Here is a 6,252-nt window from a genome sequence, read left to right as displayed (position 1 = left end):
TTAGTTTAATTGGCACCTAATGAAAGAATTGTTTAAGAAACTTTATAAACGAAAACTTACAAATGGATGGGATACAAACTTTTTCTTGTCTAAATATGGGATGAAGTCCTTATAGTCTTGAATATCAAAGGGCTTGTTAGTTTTTAGTTGTTTGAACTTGCCTTGATGATTTCTCAAAGCCAAATTTTGCAGAATTTGTATAACACCGAAAGAAACAATTATAACAAAATACCAAAATTTGAATTTACTACACCTTACCACAATATCAGGGGGAGATAGTATATTTGTTCTTCATATCTTTTAATTCTTTATTTGTTCAGAATATGATACATTGCAGAAACAACTTAGGAAAACAAAAAACCCAAAGTTATTACATATATGGCACAACAACTCATAAGAAAATCATTAATGTTATCTATGATTACCAGATTTTTGACATATATATTGGCTTATAAAGATCCAAAGTGCCTTCTGGTTATTTCAATCGGATATTCATGGTTCAGGATGAATATTGTGTCCCACTCATTAGTGCTTGTATCATCATAGGTCTTGATAGTTGTGACACAGAGAAAGCATTTTTCCTTAAGGTCGCCTGTTATTTCGCTTCACCTCACAGGAGTTTTGAAATTGTTAACAAAGCTCACGGTAAGCTGCTCCACCAACTCTTCTAATTCTTCAACCAATATTGGGCTCTCTTAAGATTTTTCCTTTTCAACTGCTGGTTCAACCTCCTAAGTAATTGTATCTTCCTCACTCGATTTAGAAAAGTCAAGGCCGAATGATGGTGCAGGAATGTCATGCTTTAGAAATGATGCTGCATTGGTAACCATCATTAATCCAGCATTGGCTTAAGAGGGTGGATGACTACATAGTGACAAATAAAATAGTATAAGAATACATAGAAAATATTGAAAGAAAATTATATTGTGTAGAACTTACACTTTAAAAGGAGTTACTAGCTCATTAGATTTTTGTTGAGGTTGTTGAGGATGTTCTTTAGTATGTTCCTCTGTTGGTGTGTTTTCACCAGGTTTATGAGGCTATGGAGTACTGCAGGATTATAGAAAAGGAATTAAATTAAAAAAACAAAGCAATTGCACCTCAATTCATACCAAATACATCGAAATAAGAACCAAATACACTGTTATTTCAAAAAGACATGTAACTCATTAAACCATGCACATATACACCCAAAGACAAACCAAATACACCGAAAGTATTATTCCTTACGCATTAATAGTTTCTTATGTATATTCCTCAATGGGAGACTTTGCAACAGTTAGTTGTTTTTGCAGAGGGCTTGAGGCTGTTGTTTCTTATGGAGGTGCAAATATTTGAAGTGGAAGTCTAATGAAGACAAAAGTAAAAAGTTAATATTGAGTAAACATTTAGGTGAAAATGATTAACTCAAAGAATATAAGATTGAAAATAAGTTGAAAAACTCACATGTCGAGTGGTCCTGCTTGAGAATAAGTCTCTTTCTGAAGAACAATTTTTTTTCTTGAGGATTACTACCTATTATTGCTTCTAAAACAGGAGCTGGTTCATTTAATGATTCTTCTTATTCCTTGAACCTGAAATACACCGAAATCATCTCACTAACACACCTCAAGCATTCAATAGAAACACAACTTCTGTTTCATGAGAACTTACATAGTTACAGTTTTTTTTTTCTTTTTTTTTCCTATTTTTTTTTCTTGAATAAAGTATTAAAGGACTTTTTTTCTAAAAAATATGTATATATGGAATCAGAAGCAGAATATGGTAACACAAGAATTAAGGAAATAGTTAGAGAAACAGAAATTATATGTTATCACTTGGCTTATTTACACTGCTTTGATAGCTTGTCTGTGTTTGAAACACAGGATCATTTTCACTTGCCAAATTTACATGCGACATTCTAAGGACAAAATAAACATTATTTAGTAAAACTAGAGTAATTAATTACATTCACTAAAATTTTAGCAAAGAAAGGATTTCACATAATGAATCTTACGTTTGCGAAGAATCATAGTGAGCTTCTGTGGAGTGGTGCCCACCTTCTGGTATATCTGTGATTTTTTTTTTTTTGCAATCTGGAAAGGAAAATAATCATTAGGAAAATAAAACACAATAAACTTAGCAAATTACATCGAAAAACAAAACATACTTTTGTGCAGGCTTATCATTTATTTTCTTCATTTTTTGCTTCTCTTATTTGTTGTATTTATTCAGTTCTGACAGTACATACAAAAAATTATGTTAACAAATAAAATTTTGATGAATAAAAGATCGCATTTCAATGTATCTTACTCATCATCAGATTCAGTTTCTTTTTTAGAAGATGAATCCTCAATAATGTGCTTTCTTGTTTTAGATTACATCCTGGAAAGAAAAGAATCATCAAGCAAATAAATACAACAAAATTGATAAAATACACCTGAAAACAATGCATACTTTTTTGCAGGATTGTGAACTTTTTTCTTCAATCTTCCTTTTGTTATTTGCTCCAATTCTTCATTTCTGACAATAAATTGAAAACATTCTGTTAATAAATAAAATTTTGATATAAATAGAAAATATAGCATTCCGATGATAATTTCTGAATCTTACTCATCATCAGATTCAGTTTGGTTTTTGGAAGATGAATCCTGAACAATTTGCTTCCTATTTTTGGATTCCATTCTGGACAACAAACAATCATCAGGCAATAAATATAGTAAAAATGATAAAATATATCGAAAAATAATACTTACTTTTTTGTCTTTCTTGTTGGTTGTTTTCTTGTTTTTGGTGCCTCCACTAAGTCTTGTTCAGAATTAGACTCAGAGTCAGTAACACTATCACTTTCTGAAGAAATGTTCTTCTTCTTTTGTGGCTTCTTCTTTTTCTCCTTCTTTTCTTCCTTCTTCATTTTCATCAATTTGTCTTTCAGCTGTGCTCTTTTCATGAGACCCTAAAATAGGTAAAACATTAGTTTACATCATATATATAAAATAAATACACCGAAATTAAAGAAAAAATTCTGTTGAGTTACCATATGGTCCTTAATCTCAGATTCTATCCTCTAAACTAGCAACTCCCTAGTTAAATGCTACAACCACGGTGGTCCAAGAATTATATCCACCAGCTTGTTCTTGTGTGTGGATTCATGAAAATATACAATCATGAGAGCATAGAGGCAGCTATTAACAGATTTTTTTCTTTTTTAATATGTGCTCTGATAAACCACTATTTTATGGTTTATCTTATGTTTAATTGAGTGGTTTCATCAAGTCTTCACCCACTTATTCATACTAATTGCATAATTTTACATTTCCCTTCCTAGTATTGTTTTATGGTTGAAAACTTGCTTCCTAAAGAACTTTAAATTATGTATTTTAATTCTCCTTTATACCATTCAAGGCCGTGATCCGTGTGTTAAGTGTTTCAGGCTTTATAGGGCAGGAATGGCTAAGAGAATGAAGAGGAAGCTAGCAAAAATGGAAGGAACACAAGAAACTAAGGAGATGACCAGCGAACACCGACGCGCGCGCATGGCTCACGCGAGCGCGCGGAGTGGAGAAAATTGCAGCGACGCGTGCGCGTGCCTGACGCGTACGTGTGGATTGGAGTCTGCACAAATGACGCGAACGCGTGGATGACGCGTACGCATGACAAAGAAAATCACTGAATGACGAGAACGTGTGGACGACGCGTACGCGTGACCTGCGCAATCTGCAGAAATAACAGAAAATGCTGGGGGCGATTTTGGGCCGCGTTTTGACCCAGTTTTAGGCCCATAAAACCCAGAATAAAGCCAGGAAACATGCAGAGACTCTACACAACACCTTTTTACACACAGAGATACATTTACATAATCTTATTAGGATAGTTTTTAGGTTTTTAGATCTGAATCTAGAGAGGAATTACTCTCCCTCTAGTTTCTCTTTACATTCCCAGTTTATTGCTTTTGCTTTTGGATATTGAAGAATCACTACCTCCGTTGAAGATACCATTCTAGTTTGTTTCCTTACTTAATCTTTTATTTATTCCATATTCTTAATTCTTGTTTAAAGTAGTAATTGGATTATTTTTATGGATTGTTAGCGCAAAGGATTACTTTTATCTTTAATTAATTTTTAAAGCTTTATTTTATTCAATTTATCATGTCTTCTTCTTATATTTTTATTAGCGTTTTATTCATGTCAATGGAGTAGACTCCATACTTGACATGGGGTTGATTAAAAGGAGACACTTGAGTTGGAAGGCTTAAGTGCTGATTAAACTGGAAGTTGTTGGCTAGTTCTGTATTTACTAACGCTAGACCTTCCCAAGGGAGAGGACTAGGATGTACGAATAAGAGTTAGCTCAATCACTTGACTTTCCTTTATTTAGTAAGGGTTAACTAAGTGAAAACAACAACCTTTTTAATACTACACTTAAGAGACCCCAACAAGGATAGAACTTCCAATTAATCATTCCCCCAATCAAGGCTTTTTATCTAGAATATTAATAATCATTCTTAGTTTTTATTGCTTTAATTTACAATTATTTAATTACTCATTATCCAAACTCATACTCCCAGTATTTTTATTCTAAATTTTTGTGACACCTTTCTAAATTGTTGAGGCGAATTTTAGCTGGTTAAGAGCTATACTCGCAACGCTGTTCTTATATTACAATCTCTTAATTGGCCTAACTTCTGCCACGCACCAGTTTTTGGCGCCGTTGCTGGGGAGTTGCAATTGTGTGCTAAATTATTAATTAGTGTACATATTTTTATTTTTTTATTTGCATATTTTATTTTTATTTTATTACCATGAGCTATATGTTTCTTTCATTGAATGATGCGTTCACTGCCTGATCCGAGCTTAGCCGCATTTGATCCTGAAATTGAAAGAACTATTTTATGTATTAGGCGAGCTCGACGTCGGTTAGCCTCTGAAGATGGTGAAGTGATTGTGATCGATTCACCAGTCTCATCTGAGGGTGAATCTGAACCGCCATCTGAGAGCGAAACAAGCTCCTTTACTACTGATTCAGTTGATTCACGTGTAGATAGAATGGCAGCACCTAGGAGGATTACTCTCCAGGAAGTTAGAGCCCCAGATTTTACAATGCAACTGTATCAAGTGCATCATCCAACTCTGGCTGCAGATTTTGAACTGAAGACTGCACTAATCAACTTAATGCCCAAGTTTTATGGCTTACCTACTCAGGAGCCCATCAAGCACCTCAGGGATTTTCAGACAGCCTGTTCTACTATTAGGCGTCAGGGTGCAAATGAAACTTCTATTCTGTTAACTGCCTTCCCATTTTCTCTTGAGGGAAAGGTGAGGGAGTGGTACTACTCCCAACCTGAAGCAACTGTTACCAACTGGGATACGCTCAGAAGAGAATTTTTGGAAAAATAATTTCCAGCTGAAGTTACAGACAGACTAAGGAAAGAGATCTCACGCATTGTTCAAGGTGAATCAGAAACTCTCTATGAGTACTGGGAGCATTTTAAGAACCTTCTGGATGCATGCCCCCATCACATGATTGACAGGCTAGTGTTAATCAGCTATTTCACTCAAGGCATGAAGCCTCGGGATAAGACTACACTAGATGGTGCTAGTAATGGTTCTCTGAAGAAGTACAAGACCGCAGATGAAGCATGGCAACTAATCAGCAAATTAGCTGAGTCCACCAGGAATCACAGGCACAGGAATTGCCACTCGAAAGCTGTTGCAGAAGTTTCCTATAGTACTGAGACTACTGCTCTTACACAGAGTATATGTGAAATGACCAACCTACTGAAGCAATTACAGTTGAATCAACAATAACAAGCTCAGCCTTCCCCACCACAGCAAAGCCAATAGTTAGTTCCCCAAAGAGTATGCGAAATATGTGCTGATTATAGTCATTATACTGATGAATGCCTGTAGCTCCAACAAGAAGACAATACTGTGGCAGCAACTCATAACTTCTATGACCGCCCAAATCAATGATAAAATCAACAAGGCGGCAACTACAACCAAGGTGGAAACTATAACCAAGGATGGCAAGACAACTCCAACCAAAGTTGGAGAGATAATTCCAACCATGGCTGGAGGGACAACTATAATAGAGAAGGCAGAGATAACAATGGAAACCAGAGGTGGAATAACAACAACAGACAGCATAATCATAACTAACCTTATAGAGCTCCTCACTTATGGCAATCACAAGGACCCCAGCATAACCAACAACAGGTCCCTTAGATCACTTATCCTACTTCCTCATCAAATGACGAGATGCTTCGTTCTCTTG

At 35.2% G+C, this 6,252-nt stretch overlaps 1 non-coding gene across 1 annotated transcript; it reads right to left on the bottom strand.

Moving 5' to 3' along the window:
* Nucleotides 1–5,396: 5,396 nt before the first annotated feature.
* On the bottom strand, nucleotides 5,397–5,504 carry LOC148573501 (small nucleolar RNA R71). Its single transcript, XR_015906335.1, has one exon. It is a non-coding gene; the product is annotated as a small nucleolar RNA R71 (small nucleolar RNA).
* Nucleotides 5,505–6,252: the final 748 nt, after the last annotated feature.

The sequence above is a fragment of the Arachis ipaensis genome, chromosome B2 (assembly GCF_059453495.1).
Source record: "Arachis ipaensis isolate K30076 ecotype BB chromosome B2, ASM5945349v1, whole genome shotgun sequence".
Taxonomy (NCBI): domain Eukaryota; kingdom Viridiplantae; phylum Streptophyta; class Magnoliopsida; order Fabales; family Fabaceae; genus Arachis; species Arachis ipaensis.
Note: the sequence above shows the minus strand (reverse complement) of the source record. Positions and strands in the feature narration are given on the sequence as shown.